Here is a 9,484-nt window from a genome sequence, read left to right as displayed (position 1 = left end):
TACTGAGGAGGTGTGTGTTGAAGCCCGAGTGTCTGAGTGTCTGAGTGTGTGTGTGTGTGTGAGAGAGAGTGTGTGTGTATGTGTGTGTGAGGGAGAGAGCGAGAGAGCCGGTGAGAGAGCGACTTTGCTTTGTGCCGACCTCAGTGAGTGTGTTATTGCAACTGACTGAGTGACTGGGAGAGAGGGAGGGAGTGTGTGTGTGTATGTGAGAGGGGGGGGGGGGGGGGGGGGGGAGAGAGAGAGAGAGAGAGAGAGAGAGAGAGGGAGAGAGATTAGTTCATACACAAACACATCTCCCCCTCAGGGAAACCCCCCCCCCCCTCCCTTTGCTTTACCCCTCCACTCCTTCCTCCTCTCAGTCCCTTTTTTCCTCTCGTCTTTTTTATTTGTCTCACATCAAGTCTGTGGTTTCTTTCATCTGATCAGCTTGAAGGACTGTTGAGCAGAACATTTTCATTCTCCCCCCCCCCTCTTTGCTCCCATTTGAGCTGATTCTCATGCTTGATTCTTTTGGATTTTTTTGCACGTAGTTTTTTACTCTCCTCTTTTGTTGTTTTTCCTCCTCATATTCTCCTTCTGTTTGCTGTTGAGTCCCCTGAATCATGAATAAGTTACACAGAGCTGGCACAAAAGAGCGCAAAGGCAAAAGCAACCCAAATATCTCTGACGGGTTTCTGTCTGAGCATTTGCTTATTGTCGGACTTAATATCAGTAAAATAAATAATAATCTTTTTGCACTTGCACAATGTTTAATGTCGTTGAATCGCCAAAGAGATTTCTATTGAATAACAAGGTAGGTGGAGAGAAAAAAAAAATGTATTCACTTCACAAATCATTTCAGGGACAAACCGCTTATTATTATTACCAGCCGTCAAGAGGAGTCAACAGCACTTGGGTAAACTTGGTAGTTTTGGGTAAATGTTGTGATGTGCAGTGATGATTGGATGATGCAGAAAGACAGAATGAATTAGGGGGAATGAACTGGAGTAATTTCCCACAGGAGTTACTCAAAATTATGGAACTGTTTTACAATTAACGGATCTGGGCAAATGTCAATACCTGAGCATGCAATAGAGGGGAGGTCGGTGGGGAGTGGGTGGGGTTGGTGGGGGGGGGGGATGACCGCCTGAATGAACTCAGACAGGTAATTGAAAACGACTGCAGTCAGTTTAACCTTGAGAAGACCCCCACTCAGTTTTATTTAAGCCCATCACAGCGATTACAGAATTCAGCTTTAGCCTGCTAATCTGCTCTAGATCCACATAAACCGCTACGCTGGAGGCTGAACAGAGGAGGTATTTATGTGTGTGTGTGTGTGTGTGTGTGTGCGCATGTGTATAGATATATGTGTGTATGTCTGTGTAACATGGGGTAGGTAGGTGGGCAGGGTGTGTGTGAATGTGTGTGAATGAAACAGAGAGAGAGAGAGAGAGAGAGAGAGAGAGAAAGCATAAATATGTGTGTGTGTGTGTATGTATGTGAATGTGTGTGTACATGTGGGGGTGGAAGATGAGAGATTGAAGAGGAGAGAAGAAGAAGAAGGAGACCCCCCCCCCCCAACCCCCCAACCCCCCAACGCCCTGCTACCCCAACAAAGCTCCACCAGCTAAAATGTGGAGTATGTGCCTCTCTCCTCTGCCATGTTGTTGTCGGGGGTTGGTAAGCAGGGGAGTGTTTTTTTTTTTTTTTTTTTTTTTTTCCGAAAACAAAAAGCTGCCCCCCTGTTGAGTCTCTCTGTGGGGGGTTTGGGGGGAGGGGGGGGGGGGGTGCACTTGCTGAGCCATCTTCCTCTCCCTCCGAGACCCCTGGGAGACACTCCACCCCTCGCCTCCACCCGTGTTACTTTCCACCCCGCCCTCCCCCCTGCCGTTTCCCTCCCTCCCTCCCTCCCAGGCTCCAGCTAACTCGCGCTCTGATCCGCCGCTCTGATCGCTTTCCACCCGAGACCCGCAAACTCTTTTCCTCTCCTCTTTGTCGTCGCCTTCCTCGTGAACCGACTGAGTCTGGGCCTCGCTTTTCAGGTCTCCCTCCTCTTCCTACTTCCCTCCGTCTCTGCCCTAATCCACCCCACCCCCCCCCCCCCCCCACATCTCCTCCGACCTCCTCCCAGACCCCCAGACTGTAATCTCCCTCCTCTATCTGTCTCCTCTCCCCCCCTGTTCTTTTGCAGCTTCTTGGAGAAAAAACGACCCTTTCTTTCCCTTTTCTTGTTCTTTTCTTTTCACTCATCGTTATTTTCGCCCTCCAAGCAGCTCGTCTGAATGCGATTTGGCGCTCGCTCAGGCCTGTGAGGAGACCCAGGGGGCTGGTCGCTCTATGGGGCGACGTCTCTGAATAAATAAGCATGGGTAATTTGCTCCAAACCTGCGGTCCGTTATTTTTTTTTATTTTTTTCCCTCACCCTCCCAGTTCAGAGAGAGAAGATAAAGACACAATAAAATGGTGGGAGATCCTCACAGAGGCTCATTATATGGTTGTCAGTGAAGTTTTCTCCCAGGGCTTTGTGACAGATCGCTGAGCCCCTCTCCCTTCACTCTATTCCTTTTCAGGGCAAATTATCTATATTACATTCAAGTTTTAAAATGGCTGAGTATTTGGATGAAATTGGTCTCATTTAAGAAAGCAATGAACGGCCAATTCCAGCTGAACTAAGGCAGATTATCGAGAATAAATTGCATGGCTTGCCTTACAGAGCTGACAGCTATTAGTTGTAGAGTTCCTCACAAACCCTGAGTCTGATAAGGATTAAGCAATTTATTTGCAATTTGCTATCAATAGGGGATATTTCACGCAATGAACCGAATGTGGTGTGTCCATCCTGGATGATGTACCAGTTAATTCTCTTTCTCTCAAAGACACACACACACACACACACACACACACACACACACACACACACACTCACACTCTTCCATTCATGGCAGGCTTGCTGAGGGAGGTGTGTGAACGGCAGGTCAACTGTGAACATCAGGTATTAATAATGCAGAACAGGAAGCAGCCCCTCTGACTACAAAGCTCTGCACTCCGACTAAGTGTCCCTGCTCCCCACCCCGCCGCTGGCAGCTACATAGCCTGACACAGTGTGGGAGGGGCCGGCGAGGTGTGTGTGTGTGTGTGTGTGTGCAGAGGATGAATTGTCACAAAACAGATCTTGTGAAATAAGCACCAAGTCTGAAACACAGATGATGTGTTGTGGACGCAAATAATGTAGAGATTATGTTCCTCCACCATGAAAGGATTATGTGACAATGGCACGAATTTGACACACTATTTCCAGGTGTTCATCATGTGAAAAGGTTAGGTAGCGGTTATGTTTAGGCAAGTAAAACAAATTTGGTTAAGTTTGGGGTTAGAGTAAGGTTTTGGTCATAGTTGTTACACCCTCAAAACCTTTGGCTCACTTAAATGAGGACCACAACATATAAAGCAGGCTGACCCACGTCACAAATGCAAAAAGGTAAATTTATTATACAAAAACAAAAGATAAACTTCTCAAATAAAAACAAAAGATTCAAGAGGTCCGTCCAAACAGGTCAAAAGTACCGCAAGTTATGTGCGATTGCTTTTAAACATTTTAATTGTATCTTGCATTTATGATTTGTACTATTTTATTACTGTTGTTTTTTGTTTTTTTTTATATCTTTTTTTATCTGTGCATTCCTTTGTGTGTCTTGTAACAGGGCTCTCCTGAAAAAGAGAGCTTGCTCTTAGTGAGTTTTCCCTGTATACAGTAAATAAAGGTTTGATTGAAAAGGACGGGGCCTGCCTCCTGGGCCAGCCACGCACTGAGCCAACAGATGCAGTGTGTCCCTTAAAACTACCAAAACCATAGCAAAAACTAAACTAACAAACAAAGCTGTGATAGCTAGACTACCGGGCCTCCTTCCCCAAAAGACAGAGGGGAAAGGAAAACAACTACAAAACACAACGCATGTGGGAGTGCTGCCCGTCTCTGCAGACGCATCACTCGTCTGTACAGGCGTGCACCCAAAGGGGCTAATGAGCTCACTAACTGTCACCAGCTGCAGTCACCTAAAGAAAGACAGGAGAGGGAAAGAGTGAATCAGCACTAAATCAGGTTTTTTGAGCAGTAAACATGGTTATAAGGCTTCTAAATAACATTAATCCTGCATCCGCTTCTAGGGGCAGAAAATCATTGCTGCTCTGCTCTGTATGGCCACGCCTCCATCAGTGATGTCACGGCAGGTATTTCACCTTTGGCAGCGTCAAATGCTTTGCGATCAGAAAATTGCCACCGCCTCCAAGTAGAGATGGGTGATCCGCTATCACAGACACATCGCCCCGTTCGGTCTCGCTGTTCGCATCTTTCAAAATTGTGTATTAGCTGGCTGAAAACAGTCTGTTTACGCACTCTTTACATAAGAGAACCTTTCGCTGAATATTAAAACATAATTCATGATATAAAAATTCTTCAAAATGATCGAGTTGGGAATTGAACCCAGGTCATCAGAGTTTGAGGCAAATGTATCCCCCCCCCACCCCCCCCACCCCCCCAACCTCCATGCTACTTCAATGTCAGACTGCTGCCTGTTTCCAGTTGTCTCCTCCAGGTAATCCTTTCATGGTGGGGAAATGCAGTTGTCTCACTTTTCGTGCACGGAGCAAGTTATTTGCATTTCAAGACATCGTGCTCATCTCACGAAATTTCATGAGACCGAGCTGAAATCTGCATATGTGTGTGTGTGTGTGTGTTTATGCAGGTGTGTGTGAAGAGAGTGTACAAGACATACAGTATACGCAGCATGGGAAAATACACATTCAGTAGTAATGCATAAGCATTTGAGTTCAACTCTTAACTGCAAAAGAGACTCCACTTCTTTATTAGCCGTCCTTAATGGTTTCAATTTGATGGTGTACTTCGTCGTCCCTGGACTGTTGAGTGGACTTTTCTCGCCTATAGTGATATTATTTTTATGTAAATTTATATTGTTATGATAATACCATTCAGATCATTCTGTTCTGCTGCGTGGGCCTTTATGTAGCCAGCAGTGCAAGTCTCCCTTTATTCTGTTTGTTAATATTATTGTTTTGTTCCTTTTACTTCACAGCATTTTGTAGCGTTGATAAGAAAATTGCTATATTTTTTTATTATTATTGCTTCACTGACTGTGTTGTTCCCGTGGATGAAATGATTCACAAAAGGCACTGGAACAGAAATGCCTATCAAGGCTGACACAACTCATGCGAGCACAATAGAAGTGACTGTAAACAGGAATTGTAAGCTTCAGCTATCCACCTCTCCACACCCACTCAAAACAAAAGCCCACCGTTGGATACATTCACACTGTTATATTATCAGTTTGTGATTTTCAATGCATTCCAGGAGTTATTCTGTGATGAAGTGTTGTAATTTACTTTCACGGCGATCTCACTTTCCCTAAACCTGCTTCGTCTACTTCTACTTCACTTCACCTACGTTTCCCAGAATGCCTTTCAACAACCCCCAGAGAAGGTGCATGTACTTGGTATAAGCATATGGCATATAAACTCGAAAAAGTGATCATATACGTGTCTATGATCACGGCTGCATCCCTCACTCAAAACACAACACGTCTTGTGGCTGCATTGCATTCTGGTCTATTGAGGCTGCTGTCAGTGGAGAAATTGATCTCTCTCCTCTTCTACGATGGATTTCTCCCTGTATGATGGCGGCTCTAGAAGGAAACCGTGATTCTGAGGGACTGACACCAAAACCTGATGTTTACTGTTGATGTTTCAGATCGCTGAAGCATTTTCTGCTATCAAACTCCATTGCAGCTGCACTGGAAATATCTTGACATGACGTCATGTAGTCTGGCCACTTATCCAAGGGAATAAGAAAAATACACCACACAACAATTCTGAGATAAAAGTGAGATAAAAATTCGCAAACAGAAGACATACATGGTGAACATTTGGACACTCAGAATTCTAGAATTCTGAGACTTCTAGAATTCTGAGACTCAGAATTCCAAGTGTAAAGTCAGACTTCTGCGAATAATTCTCTGACTTTATTGTCAGAATTCTGAGATTAATCTCACATGTGGCCCTAATCCTCTTCCATACATTTGAGAGACGTGGTAACGACTATTTGGAAATATTTCAGAACCTCTATGAATTTTGTAATTTCAAAAATACACCACACAAATCTCCAATGAATTTCCCCGCATCTCGCCCATGATTAGACTGTATGGGTATCTGTATGTGTGTGTGTGCTCACTGTCTTCAACCAGAACTGAGATAAACATCCATTCACCACCCCAACAGAAGACCTACTTGGTGAACATTTGGTCACTGCTGGAACCGCTATCCGCTCCTCAGGCATATGGTTCCCTGTAGAAGCTGGAGATGGACAAACAGCGTTCGTTAGCCACTGATGAGTCGTGAAGTTGCATCGGGCCAAACTAGAACAGCGGCTAATTAGCCAACCGTTGCCAGCTGGGGCGTCAAACCTTTGCTCTCTTGATGTGTGTAGTCTTTGTCTCTGTTTGTGTCTGGGCCCAAAAAGTAAGAGAGCAGTAACTATAGCGGAGGGATCCCAGGAGAGGGTGGGATCATATTCAGTCCAACTGGCTCTCACTTGCTTCGGTCTTCGCTTTGAGTGGATTCCAGTAACGTTATTAGAGAATACAGCAGTGTGAGAGAAGACTTTGTACTTGAAAGGACTGGTGGCTGTTTCGTTTTATTGTGAGCTATGGAATAATATCAGAAGGATCGAATTAGTGAAGAGTGCTGGCTTAAAGTGGTAATCCAAGATGTCCATATTTGTTTTATTTTGTCTCCATCTCTGGTGCCAAGCGGCCATGTGGTGTTTCTGCACTGCACTTCCCACAGATCCCCTGTCAATCAAACAGTGTGGGCGGGGCTTGGAGTTTCTGTTGATGCAGTTTGAGTTTCTGTAGGTGGCGCTCTTTTCTTTGGCTGTTCAGCCACGGTGGCTATCGCTGCTCATGCTAACTACCCAGTTCTTCTTCTTCTGTTTACTCCAAACAAATCGAAACATAAAACGCATCACTTCCTGTGTGGCAGAGGATTTTTCCAAAGAGCTACCAGACACTACTACCAGTGTTTGGAACAGCAAATGGAAAAGCTTTCATTAAACTGGGCAGGTTGAATCACTATTGTGTGATATCAATCGGCGATAGGGAGTAGCAAAACAGAAATTTATCTACATGAAAATGTTGTGTTATTGCTCTGAATTCATTTATCTTTTATGAATTATAATAAATAGACAATACAACTCAGTGATAATTCAGTAACAGCAGTCAGTCTGCAACATACTGGGACATGCATTATGAAAAGAAGCTTCACTTTAAAAGCATTCAGGAGGACAACAATTTCTAATCTCAAAGTACTTTCTACTCTGTTCTGTTTATAAGGAGCATTGTACTAGAAACCAGTCTTGCCAAATTCAGAATTTCTGCTTTGAGTATTTAAATGAAGTCCTGTGATCTGGTACCATGGTTACTGTATTTAAAAGACAGTAAAGATGTGAGATAGAGGGGTAGCTTCAAAAGTTGAGTCTTACAGATCAGTGTAATACAATGTATTTCCCTTCTTGTTATTAGAGATAACTAGCTAACAAACGGTTATAGGGCCGGGGCACAGTGTAGTTTCCATGCCCTCTATATTCAAGATTTCATAATCAATATTGTATATATTCAAGTCGTTCTAGATTGGAAAGACATATAAAGCTTCTGTATAGGGCTCTTTAAAGTCTGTGTCTCTACAATCCCTCAGGTTTTTTTAATCTAGCAGTTTGTTTTCATTCATTCATTCATTTTCATCCATCTGGTTTATGAGTTATCATGTTTATTACAGGTGACATAAATAAGACAGAAATCCAAAAATGACCGGCTGCTGACTTGAGACTTTAAGCCACAATCTAAGTTTACAGCCACATAGTTGGGTTGACCATAAGTGTGTGTATGTATGTGTGTGTATGCACATGTGCTGAAGTCTCAAAGTCTCAGACTAATTACCTGCCATGTGACCAGCGTGTGTGAACATGGCTCCTCAGGAGGGTGAAAGAGCCATTGTTGGCAGGAAAAGCATTTTCACATGCTCTGGGTTTGTCAGAGTGTTGTGGAACGGAGCGACGCCTGTTATTACAAACCTCCAACTCCCCCTGCCAGTCAAACAGAGCCACAGGCAAACATGTGCAGCACACACACAGGAGACGTTCACACTGCAGTTCAAAGTGTCCCCATTCTGATTTTTTTCCATCACATACGACAAAGATCTGATGTTTTCTAATCAGTGTGAACAGTGAAAAGCTGTGATGGAGTCACATTTTTTTCAATTCTGATCTGGACCGCATGGATATGTGCTACAACATCGAATCCAGAGGCATGTGACCTACATGCGACTTGTATTTGAAAGCATCAGCGTTGCCATGACAATAAGGAAATCTTGCATCATTCACCTCAAACAACTGTCATAATTTTGGCGCCACAGCAGCTTGACTGTGCAGTGTAACCATGGGGGACAATGAGACACAACAATGGACAGAAACACAAATAGACAACTTGATTGGTATTTGGGGAGACGCCTCAATTCAGTCAAAACTCAAAGCAACATACCGTAACTGAAATGTGTTTGAAACAAGCTTGAGAAGCGTAGGCACAAGAATGAATTTGACGTCTTTTGTTAGTGTGACTGTGCTTGTCTTTGCGACATCGCTGTCAGTTCATATTGGTATTGGATATGCGTTACATCCCAGAATAGATATGAACTGTCATCTAAAAAAAATCTGATATGAGCAGCAATTCAGAATTGTGCTTGAAGACCTGCGGTGTGAACGTAGCCAAAGACACACTCACACATACATACAGACACAGATATAAACACACACACACACACACACACACACACACACACACACACACACACACACACATCACAGGCTTAGTTTTGGGGAGCCGGCTGGTGAGTTAGTGAGACAATAGGGAATAGGAGTGGAGACAGAAGTGGAGAGCGAGGAACAAGTGGTAAGACACAAAGCTGTGTTGATCTTAAATTCAGATCTTTTTTATTTACTCTGCTCAGATCAGTTTTAGGACTCATGAACAGTCTTTGCTCTTCAGCTTTTGGTTTCAAGAGTAAACACCATGAACTTGTAAATAGCATAATTAGATCAGACTTAAAAAATGACAGCAAACTCTCCGATGTGGTCACAAACTCTCCCCCTACTTACACAGAGATTAATCTCCCATCTCCTCATTCTCCCTTTCCAGAAATTTAATGATGTGAATCAACACTGAGAGCCAGGGAGTCTTATAATCTGGTTAAAATGCTATAAATTACAAACTCATAATTCACTCAAACAAATAACAGGAAATAGCAGCATCTGGGTAGCAGTAAAACGTCAACCACAGAAAGAGATCTGCACCACTGTGGTATATGTGGGATTGATTGAAAACATTATATATCCATTTTGGGAAAAAAAAAAAAAAAAAAAGATTGCTCATTGGAATTCCTCAGT

The sequence above is a fragment of the Centroberyx gerrardi genome, chromosome 8, assembly GCF_048128805.1.
Source record: "Centroberyx gerrardi isolate f3 chromosome 8, fCenGer3.hap1.cur.20231027, whole genome shotgun sequence".
Lineage (NCBI taxonomy): Eukaryota > Metazoa > Chordata > Actinopteri > Beryciformes > Berycidae > Centroberyx > Centroberyx gerrardi.
This window is presented reverse-complemented; position numbering follows the sequence as displayed.